Below are 12,214 nucleotides of genomic sequence, written 5' to 3'. Positions count from 1 at the left end.
CAAAACTGACTGGTCCTGTAGGAAATGTTAAAACAGTTCTTCGGACAGGAAAGATCATGACACATGAAAAACATATCTGTATCACAAGAGGGAAAGCATTTACACACCAGAGTGAGGTACAAAACATTTTATGATCTCGTTCATGATTGGTATAAAAGATAATTCTTATGTAGTAGTAGTAATGTGTTGGAAAACTACAAATGCACAGGGGAAATGAACAAGAGCAACCCATAGTGCAGAAACGAAGCATTAGAGGCATGAAACATAAAGTCTTATAGTGTTCGTTGTGGGTGAACTTGACATTTAATATTTAGCATATTGAAATATTTATTTTAAATGCTAGGGAAACCACTGAAAAATATTTTAAGAGAATAAGGAAAAAAGTCAAAAGAACAGTTTAATAAAAAAATAAGAAAGAGCAGAAAAGACAATGCAAGAAAATAGAACAAATACAATAAACAGAAAACATTTACAAAGGTGATTGATAGATGGTAATACAATTTTGTTGATGATTGCCATAAACTGAAAACACTTTCAACACACCAGTTAAAAGACAGAGAATACCAGGTTGACTTAAAACAAGACTCAATCATATGCACTCTATAAAATTTCTACTTTAAATAAAAAGACTCAGGATAAAATTAAAAGTGGAGGAAAGGAATACCACATTAACATTAATCCAAAGAAAGTTGGAATAGATACATTGCAGTAAGTGGACTTCACAGGGAGCTTTATCAATGATCCAGAACAGCATTACATTAGGGTTAAAAGAGTCAGTGCTATAAGAAGTCATAATAATCGTAACAGATGTATTACTACATGAGAAAAAAATGAAAGACCTAAAGTGAGAAACAGTCAAATTCACTATCATATTTGCAGTTCTCAATACTGCTCTCTCTGTAATTGATAGAATAAGCAGGCAGAAAATAATTAAAGAGAGACGACCTGACCAGCTATCAATTGACATGATCTAATAGAACTTCTTAGAACATTCTATCCAACTATGATAGAATATGCATAGAATACTTACTAAAGCAAACTATGTTCTGGGCCATAAAAACACCATAACAAATTTAAAGGAATAGAAATCATACAAAGTATATTCTGAGGCTATAATAAAATTAAACTAGAAATTTTAAAAATAGATTAAAATATATTTGAAAATCATATTATACTTTTCTAAGTAATTCTTATGAAATAAAAAAGTCTTAAGAAATTCTTATGAAATAAAAAAGATAAATTATAGAATATTTATAAGTAAATAGAAATAAAAATACAAGTTTGGCTTGGGAATACACTGAAAATAGTATTTAGAGGGAAATTATAGTCTTAAAAGAAGTTTGAGTGGGGGGCACTAAAGAAGAATGGCATTACCTTAGGTTAAGTAGAGGGAAGTGAAGGGAAGGGAGAGGAGGTGATGTTGGGATAGGAAAGATAGTAGAACAAAATAGACATTGTTACTTTGTGTAAATACATGACTGCATGACCAATATGATTCTATGTACACTCAGAAAAATGAGAAATTATATTTCATCTATGTATGATATATCAAAGTATGTAAATGCATTCTACTGTCACTTATAACTAATTAAATTAAATTTAAAAATTAAAAAAAAGTTTGAGAAAGAAAAAAGATATGAAAATAATGTTTTCCTCTTAGGAAATAGATTGAGGACAAATTAAGCCTATAGAAAACAAAATTTTAGACAGATAAACAAATTAAGCAATTTTAACTAAATAAAAAAAATCAAACCATGTTAAAAAAGAAAATATTTCAGCAGAAACCAAAAAAAAAGAAAAATGAAATCGGGAAAACAATAGTAAAAAATCCACAATAAAAAAGCTAGTTCTAAAATACTTAATAAACCTGATCAACTTTTTGCCTAACTAAGGAAAATGTAGAAGGCATTGATTATTAATGTGAGAATTGAAAGAGATGATAAAGACTTTTGATACCCAAGTCCAGTGGTCAAAGGAGTATTACAAACAAGTTTGTGCCACAATTTTGGTGCCTTGATTAGCAGATGTCAGTTTCCTAGAAGAGACTAACTACCAAACCTAACTTAAAGGGAAATAGAAAACCTCCATAGTCTTATATCTTTCATTTTATTGTATTAGTAGTTAAAACACTAAAACCAAAATAAATACAACACAGATGCCTGGAGCTTCTCTCATATGAATGCTTCAAGACATTCGAAAAAGGAATAATATGACCAAATCCTCTCCATTTTTTTGAAAAAAAGTTGAAGAGGGGAGCACACTACCCAACACATTTTATAATCTGCATTATCCTACTATCAAAACCAGATAAACACATTACAAGAATAGAAAACGATAATCCAATATTTTTCAGTTTTTAATGGAAACCACTATAAAATCATTAGTGAAATGTTAGCATATCTAATCCACCAATGTAAAAAAGAATTATGTACCAAAACCAAGTATGAATAATCCCAGGTATTCAAGGTTGGTTCAACATTTGAGAATCAGTTAACATAATCTACCTCACTAGCAAGATAAATAAGAAAAATCATATGATCATCTTGATGGATGCGGTATCAACATTTCATGAAATCCAGCAGTAATTCATGATAAAAATTCTCAGGAAATACCAATGGAGGGGATCTTTTTCAATTCATTTAATAAAATCTACCAAAAAAAAACCTTAAAACAAGCATAAAACTTGTATTAACAAACTGGATAAACCCACCCTAAAATCAAGAACAAGACAGAGATGGTTTCTCGCACCACTTCATTCAGCATCTTACTGGAGATTTTAGCTAGTCCAAAAGAACAACAAAGGGAAGTAAGAAATCTACAAGGTAGAAGGAATAAATAAAATGCCTTTGTTTGTCTAGGTATAATATTCCAAAGATTTAACAAAGATTTAAGTGCTTTAGATACTAGGAGAGCAATACCCAAGATAGGAGGTGAGAATACAAAAGTCAAGTAGTTTCCTTTATAGAAGCAAGAAAATTTGAATTTGGAATATGAAAATGAAATACCATGCCCAATCCATTAAGATCAAGAAAAGCTAAGAGATGGTTAGATGATTACCTAAGAAACATTACAAAATAGGTACAAGATTACTGTGTAAAACTTACAAAACTTTGGTGAAAGAAATAAAACACTAATTATAAAAATAAGTTTATTAATGATAAAGTGAAGTTTAATAATCAATATGAGTTAACAGTTTTAGAAACACTATGCACTGGCATTGAACCACCAAGAGGCCGATGATGGGAGCCAAATTTCTCAATGACAGAGAGTCACCCTGCCAATAAACAACTGGAGAAAGATAGAATAAACCATGTGGTGCTGGATTAAATTTAAATAAATCAGCATAAACTCAGTGTCTGTTTAATATAGACACAAACAAATAGATGTTATAGAAATGGTTATGGGTATGTATACATGAATTAGAATATGTATTTACATGGATTAGAATGCATGGATATATTTCATAGTGCTACCTGCTAAGAGCAATGATAGCCAAATAACAATGAACAAGATTGGCTCTTGGATTTTGGTGTCCAGTGCTATTCTCCAATAAAAGGAACCCAGGCTCCTTAGAGCAATGCCTGATTCTAAGACATCAGAAGGAAATAACAAGATTGGAGGGTCCTATAGGGCCAGAAAGTAAGGAAGTACTCCAACAGGACAACGGGAAGTCCACAGGACATGGGAGCCCACTGAAATACTTTATTGGCAAGCCTCAAATAATTTAGCAAGAAAATAAGTGGCATGTTGTTGAAACATAATTTATGGAATAATACTCATGAGTGTATACTATTATAAGTCAGTGGGGGAGAGACAAATATCTAATTTGGAAGTGTAAATCAATGTTCCATTATGTGTGGTCACTTAAGAAGGTAGATACTGATTGATTTAGTCCGCTTTTTCACTGCTATGATTAAAGGCATGACAAGAACAATTTGAGAAGAGGAAATGTTTTTTGCGGGACTCATGGTTTCAGAGGTCTCAGTCCTTAGACAGCTGGCTTCATTTTTTGGCGCTCCAAGTGAGTCGGAACATCATGGAGGAAAGGTATAGTGGAGGAAATCAGGTGAGGACCTGTCTACCAAGAAGAAGAGAGATACTCCACTAGCCAGATATATGCCCCAAAGGCACACCCCAATGCCCACCTCCTCCAGCAGCACACCACCTGCCTTCTGTTACCACTCAGTTAATCCCTATCAGGGGATTAATTCACCGATCACGTCAAAGCTCTCATAATCCCATCATTTCACCTCTTAATGCTTCTTGGATTGTCTCACACATGAGCTTTTGGGAAACATCTAATCTCTAAACCATAACAAAGTGTCTAAGAATTGCATAACAAAGAAATCATAACATCTTTATTGATTTTTTTTAAGTTTTTTTAAAAGAGGTTGTAGAAAAACAAATTGAAAAGAAAGAAGAGACAAAGGAATATATAGAACAACAATCCTCAATTTAAACTTATACACAAAATATTTAAAGGTCTTGTTAAAATGCAGATTCCAATGAAATGAGCCTGGTGCAGAGCCCGAGACTGCATTTCTAACAAGCTCCCAGGTGATGTGGACGCGGCTGGGTCCAAATCCACACTTTAAATAGCAAGAATAGAGGAAATGGTTAGAAACCTCAAAGTCAGTGGCTTCAAATGGTGCCCAAATAGCTGAGTTGAAATCTTTTCCAGAATTCCTCTTCCTGTTTGGTTTGGGGTTATGGTTTCTCACAGGAGATATGATCTGGAAAGCAGTGTCAAGAACTAGCCATATTCGTGCTGAGAGGGTCACCTAAAGCCACACCTCATGGCTGGCTGCTATACCTCATCCGAATGGCTGCAGATGCCCTGATTTTCCTGGTGGATGAGAGGTGACAGGTCTGCATCTTCTCACCACCTATCGGGTCTCTTCATTTGGTATCTCCAATCATGAACCAGGTCCAGGGGTGGTTATGTGCTGACAGGTGCCTGTATCATGACCCACATGGTCAAAGCTGCTGGTGAGAAGGCAGTGAGTGACCAAGGTGGGTTCCAGCTTGTCCACCTGGTTGCAAATTCCCCTTCCTTTGTGTCCCTCTCTTTTTCTTGACTGGAGGCTCAGTGTCAGAGGCAGGTAAACATACTTGCACAGAATGCTCCCCACTCCCAGAGTCCTATAGGCTCTAAGCCCTATCTTAGTTATTTAGGGGATTGAATTTTCAGGTCGATTTCTCACTGACATACATTGGGGATAGTAGGAAGAAACATGATATGCTAATTTTGGGGAGGTTCTAATTATCGGGATGAGAACATGACTACTTATAAAAGACTCTTAATTAGAAAGCATAATATGAATACATAATAATGGCTATACTAACATTAGTATTTAGGACTCTTCGTTGTAGATAAAACTAATAGGTTGATACCATTTGAAAGAAGAGTTTGCTGACTTCCAACCACAAATCTTAACAAATAACATATTCTAGTATTTTAGGGAACCAAGAGAAATCAACAAAAATGGTCACGATTTCCCCTATTGGGGAAACAAAGACTGAGTGATTATGTAAAGGTAATTCATTAAAGGGGCAGCCAAGCAGCTAACAAGAATTTAAACAATACTCAGACTCACTATGAAGTAAGTTAAGATCCACAGTAACACTGAGATCATCCCTAAAACCAGCTATGGGCAAAACCATGTTAGTGGGTTTCTATTTGCTTGTTTTTCAGGACTGTAGAAAACGGTAGTTCATGGCACACAAGTGGAAGTACAAGTTGTTTTATTCCTTCTAGAGAGAAACCTGACTAGTACTTGAGGACATTAAGTGGCATGTACTGTGCTGCAGCAATCCTACTCTGAGGAGAAGGAGGAAGGGAAATGTGTTTGGTGTTGTAGAGAAAAAATAAAGAGTCTGATCAATTCAAATACCTGTTGTCTGAGGCTCAAATGAAATAAAAAGAGAGAAAGAAGAAAGAGAGAGAGCTGTAGAAGATTTTAAAGACTTTTTCCAAGAAACCTGAAGGAAGAACCACAGAGTTTTTGTTTTGTTTTATTTTGTTTGTTTGTTTTCATGATTTCTCAATGTTTCCCATGCATCTCACCCATCCCAAATCTACTCTGAAAAACATTTTGTGAATGAGCTTCATTGAGTCTTTCCACAGCAGTCAATTTAACTTCTTAAAAACAGCCACCCACTTTATTTTATGCTCACATTTAATAAAACAAATAATCATTCTGAAGCAGACAAATACTAAATGAAGGAATAGTTAAATAAATGACAATAACAAGTACAACAAACATGGAAAGATTGGAAATGAGCACAACAATTTCTTGGTATGAACCTTAGTCCATTTTGTTGCTTTAATTAAATACTAGAGACTGGGTCATTTATAAAGAATAGAGGTTTATTAGACTCATGGTTCTGGAGGCTGGGAAGTCCCAAAGCATGGTGCTGGCATCTGTTTACCATCTGGTGAGGGCCTACTTGCTGTAATATAACATGGTGGAGGGCACCACATGGAGTCACAGAGCCAAACTGGCTTCTATAACAGAGCCACTCTTTAGGCAACCCACTAATCCATTAACCCATAGGGCAGAGCCTAATCACCTAATCACTTCTTAGAGGTGCCACCTGGTCTCCACTCAGTCACACACGATGGGATTAAATTTCAACATGAATTTCAGTGGGGACATTCAAACCAATGCAGTACTTACCCCCTCAGCTGCAACCAGCATCAGAGCAGGGTAATACATTAAGGGAACCCGCTCACCAGTAGGCAGCAAACCAGGCAGCTCTCCGTTTTCACAGGGGCAGGGTGGGATGTCTGATGGTATTCTGAGAAGCAGGTGATACTGTATTAGAAATAAATAAAAGCAAGGCATCCTGGAGATCTCTGCTGCAGATGAGGCTGAATTCAAAAAAAAAAAAAGTGAGCTGATTCAAAGACAAAATAATCACATAGATAAAAGTCGACATGGTAAATGTAATGGCTAACTTTCAGGGTCCAGCGGGAACTACTCATCATGAACTTAACATTATTTCTGAATTCGTCTGTGGGAATGTGTATCTGTTGGCAGTGCTGGAACTGAACCCAGGGCCTCATGCATGCCGGGCAAGTGCTCCACCACTGAGCTGCAGCCAGAGCCCTGTGAGAGCATTGCTGAATGAAGCTAGCATCTGAGTCACAGTCTCAGTCTCGGTAAAGCCAGTGCCCTGCCCCTCCCAGCGTGGGGAGGCATCATTCAGTCTCGATAAAACAAAAGGAGAAAACATGCATTCTCTCTTTTTCTTTGGCCTGACCACATAGTTTGAGACCTTCATCTTCAGTCCTCAGACTAAGATCATACCAGATTGGCTCTCCTGTTTCCAGGTCTCCAGACTAGAAGAGAATTCCACCACTGGCTGAAGTCTCCAGCTTGCAGAGAGCAGATTATGGGGCTTCTCGGCCTCCGTAATATCGTGAGCCAACTCTTTATATTCAGTCGATGGAGAAGATAGATTACATGGCCCCTGCAGAAGAGGGGAGAGGTAAAACTCCGAGTCCCTGAATGCCTGTTTTCTGTTCCCCCAAATTCTAGCCAGGTTCAGGGAACAATGAGAGGAAGCCTGGGCCAGAAAGTTCAGATACATTTTATCTTGAAGGGCCCTGGCTTTCTCCTAAGCACACAGGGAACTAGGACAGGTTACTAGGACAGGTTAGTCTTATTCGTAGAAAGCTACTTTATTGTGTCTACACCAGGAGAGCTGTTCCTAGGGATTCAGGCAAACTAAGCAAACTAATACTCGATGATGTCACTGCTTCTTGCTTCTGCAGACTAACATATAAAACTTCTCTCTAAATGGGGAGGGGCAGGGAACTCAGGGCACTGTGGAAGCACATGGGTCACCTGTCTAGCTGGCCGCCACTGGACTAAACGCCATGAGGGAGAGGAAGCCCTGCCTGACAATATACCTTGAGGGACAGAAGTGCTCAGAAGTGCTACTTGTCATCTTGTTGCCACTGAACTCTTCTTGGAGCAGTCACTGATCTCTTGAAGCTTTTCCCAATAAACCATGTGTCTCCTATGCTGTCTCTGGGTACTTTCTTTGGCCATTCTGCAACCTACACTACTGGGTTATGTACAATATATATATATATATAGATAGATAGATACGGATATAGATATATATAGATATATATATAAAGAAGAGATATTTGATCTATTGGTTTTCTTTGTTCTTTCTGAAAAACCATAACTGATACACTAAATTACTATAAAAAATCTCATCAAAATGTTAAGTATTTATTTATTCTCTATGAGTTTGAAGCCTTGGATTTGATCTTATAGATCAAAAACAGTCAAATAGCAGCAATTTCATGTAGTTCAACCAGACACCGTAGTGTTTTCATCTTGGTAGCAATCATCTGGTACAAATAGAATATTAATGATTTAGAAGTACAAGCAGGATTTGAAGACACAAAGTCCTAGAGAAATGGAAAGGGAAATATTTAGTTAGGTGAGTTGTGGCACATTGCCTAAGGTATCAAATTTTTGAAAATATTTTTAGTTTTCTTTACTCCAAAAATAAACTTTCCGTGTTCTTGTTTATATGCAAGGTACATTGTGTTTCAAAAATTATGTGTCACAACTTCTCCTACATAAATTTGATGGAGTCATTTTAACTGTCTTCTGACGGGAGAATTTCAGAGAAGGCAGCAATTATTCCAAATAATCTGTTTGCTTTGCTGATATTTTTGTTTTGTTTTGTTTTGTTTAGTTAGTGTGAAATTTGTTTTACTTTTCTGTTAGCATCATGAGCTATATAATTCTACCTAATTTCCATCTTCCATTTTTGCATAATTTTTTAGAGCTTTATAGTTATTCATAGTTGGTGGGTTCATCCATCCATGGAAATCGGTTGAAGTTCACGTTCCCCCTTTCCCTACCCCTGCCCCCTTCTCTTTCCTCTACCATACCAGACCTCCTTTCAATGGTCTATTAATTTGTATTTGTTGGGTAATGTTTTAAACTGGGGATGAACTTTCTTGATTTAATATGGGAGTATTTTGTATTTCAGTTATGACTTCTTTCCTGGGAACTCATGCAAATGTTCATACAGCCTTCTCCAGGTCTTTATTTATTTATTTGCAGTTACTGATAAAGGCTTTACCACTGAGCCACATCCCCATCCTTCAACCTTTCGTTTTTTTTTAACTTGCCTTTATCCATTTTCTGTAGGAATCTCTCCTATCTTCCCTCTGTGTTCCAAATCCGTCCTCTCTTCATCCCAGGGCTGTTAGAGACTTTCATCTGGCCTTTGGAGGTTCCTAGTGGTCCTTTCCCCATGTCTCCCTTTCATCTCATCTAGTTTGTTAACTCACAGATTTCAGGTTTCTGCTTCTGTTGACAGAGGCCCTGGCTTTTCTTGTATCCTGTTGAAGATACTAATAGCATTTACTTCTATAGCATTATTAACATAATTGTTTTCTTCTGGTTTCCATATTAAACTATTTCCTTTGGTCTTTCCATTATCGGAGTCTTCAGCATGATGCTTTGCTTATTTTCTTACCTAACAACATTTTATTTATTTATTTGTTTATTTATTTATTTATTTATTTATTCATTCATTCATTCATTCATTCATTCATTTATTTATTCATTCATTCATTCATTCCAATCAGTTACACATGACAGCAGAATGCTCTTAGACTCATGTACACAAATGGAGCAGAAGTTTCCACTTCTCTGGTTGTGCCTTAAGTAGAGTCCCACCATTGGTGCAATCGTACATGTACCTAGGGTAATGATGTCCATCTTATTTCCACCGTCTTTCACCAACTATTTTACAACCTCTTTGTAGGTCCCCAGTGAGCTCTTTTGTCTACCAGCCTTGAATGAATTACTTTCTATCCATGCACAGTCCCCAGATCTGGTTAGTGGATTGTTCCTGTCTCAGTTCTCCATCTGCTCATATTCATCTGGATTCTCCTCCTCTGGTCGCTCTAGGGACAGCAGGGGGATTTTTGAAACACTGGCTGAGATCAGAACATCAAAAAGCCTTCTGTTTTGCATAGTGGTCCTTCTCATCTCCTAACCCACAGCCTTGATCACACTGGAATTAGAAGAAGAAATAAGAAAATTATTTCATAACTCCCAGAACATTACACATTGCTTTCAAAAACCTTCCTCCACTCTTTTTCACCTTTCCTTCCCCCCTTTTTTGTATAAAAAAATATGCCTCCCTAGATATAAACTCTCCGTGTTAGTGCCCCATGGTGACCCAATGACTCCATTGCTATCACTGGAGTATGGTTTTCATTTCTTTTTTTTTTTTTAATTTTTTTTTAATTTGGCACTGGGAGTGGGTTGAACCCAGGGGTACTTTAGCCCTGAGCTACAGTCCCAACTTTTTTAATTTTTTTTTTTTTAAATTTGGGACAGGGTTTCACTAAGTTACTTAGAGCCTTTCTAATTTGAACTTGCAATCCTCCTGCCTCAACCTCCCAAGTAGCAAGGATTAGAGGTGTGTGCCACCATGCCTGGCTTATTCTCTTTTACCACTAGAAAGTTACTGAGGGGATTAGAAATGACCACAGGCCTCTTGACTAGAAAATCAACACCCACTGTGGGAAGACATCTGACTATGGTATTGATAAAGACTCAGACTTTCTGAGGAAGAGCCCCACGAGAGCCCTGTAGGCCTCCTTTCCCACTCCCAGATGGGCAGGCCGGCTCTGGTGCAGGTTGCTTAGCCTGAGTGGCTGAGCAAGTAATGTTTTTGGAAGGAGTTATCCCACATGCTTTGCTGTGATTGGAATATCACCTAGATACTGGCAACAGAATTGTACACTGTCTTTTTATATCTGGTTGTGGGTTTGGAGATGCTGTATGAGCCAAAGTCATTGAAAAGATTTTCACTTCTTTTGATTTAACTCATGCAAATTTTATTATAAGCTGCAAACTCCCTACTTTTATCCTTTTTAACTTTATAACGTTTAAAACTCTAATATTCCCCACATCATCTCTGCCTTCATTTTAGTCTTTCCTCTTAAATACCCTTTCCTTTCTGCTAATTCTGGAACTGATGTTTCTTTTAATCCCAGGCCTTGTCACATCACATCTGAGGTCTTCCTAATTCAGTTGCAATTTGGTTTTGTCTGTTTCCACCTAATAAAACATTCGGAGTTTTCCCCTCTTCTGCTGGCCTTTTCCTTTCCAGTTTCACATCGTGGCAAATTAATTACACAATCCATACTGAATATTGAATAGTGCTGCCTGTGCTTCCGCAGCAGGTAGTGGCAGCTTGGGATGTTATGCTTCCGACCCCATCCACTCAGTCATATCTTCAGCCCTTCCAATTAATTATTTAGAAGACGCCATATCTTTTCTCGCTGGGAGAACCAAGTTGGAGCAAAAATGGTGTCAGCGCTTTGGAATACTCATGTGACATAAATCACTATTTATTTGGGGCCACTGATCATTTGTGAACCTGTTCATCTATGCTATCTGTGCTGACTTTGAAAGAGCCATCATGATTTTTTCCCCAGTTTTCAAGATTAGATCACATCATGAAAATCCTTTTTCACTTACACTTATATTTTGAACTTTAGTCTACATATAAAGAGGCACAGAAAAGTCTAAAATATGAGTAAGAAAGGTTAAAAAAATAAAAAGACAATGTCTTGTGAATTTTTAAGATAGCCACTAGCCACCCCTCTCATGCTAGAAGTTTGGTTATGTTCCTCTCTTAGAGGTACTCCTGCTGTTCTTTACTTCTTGACAAATTATGAGTTGTCATCCTATTGTAAATAACAGTTGGGGGAATATTTAATGAAAAATCTCATGGGCCGAGCAAAGCATCACATTATTAATTTGTCAGAAATGCTATTACCTAGACAACCAATCTAAAATTTGTAGCTTTTATTTCACAGTATTGGAGCAACTCACACCGAGAAGCACTGAGCAATATCAGAAAAGGTACCGGGAAAACTCCACCAAAGTGAATTTTTTTGTATGACCAATAATATTTCAATTTATTTTTTTTGATAATAAGAAAGCAGTAAAGATTAAAAAAGCAAAAAATACTTTTGAAAGGAATTTTCAGTTAGAAATCCAAATCTCTCATTCATGTTTCTGATTTTAGTTCATTCAGTCATATAAAACTGTGGTACTTAACCTGCAAAAAAAAAAAAATAGCAAAGAGATTTCAGTATGGTTCTGGTTATCCCACTTCCATAAAATCAAATATGTCTATACAACCAGAGATA

At 36.8% G+C, this 12,214-nt stretch overlaps 1 long non-coding RNA gene across 1 annotated transcript; it reads right to left on the bottom strand.

Moving 5' to 3' along the window:
• Nucleotides 1-4,344: 4,344 nt before the first annotated feature.
• Nucleotides 4,345-8,796, bottom strand: LOC144372048 (uncharacterized). Its single transcript, XR_013432090.1, has 2 exons — nt 7,314-8,796; nt 4,345-6,874 (listed from the first exon to the last, which is right to left on the bottom strand). It is a non-coding gene; the product is annotated as an uncharacterized LOC144372048 (long non-coding RNA).
• Nucleotides 8,797-12,214: the final 3,418 nt, after the last annotated feature.

The sequence above is a fragment of the Ictidomys tridecemlineatus genome, chromosome Y (assembly GCF_052094955.1).
Source record: "Ictidomys tridecemlineatus isolate mIctTri1 chromosome Y, mIctTri1.hap1, whole genome shotgun sequence".
NCBI lineage: Eukaryota > Metazoa > Chordata > Mammalia > Rodentia > Sciuridae > Ictidomys > Ictidomys tridecemlineatus.
The sequence above is the reverse complement of the archived record's forward strand: the minus strand, read 5'-3'. Positions and strand labels throughout refer to the sequence as shown.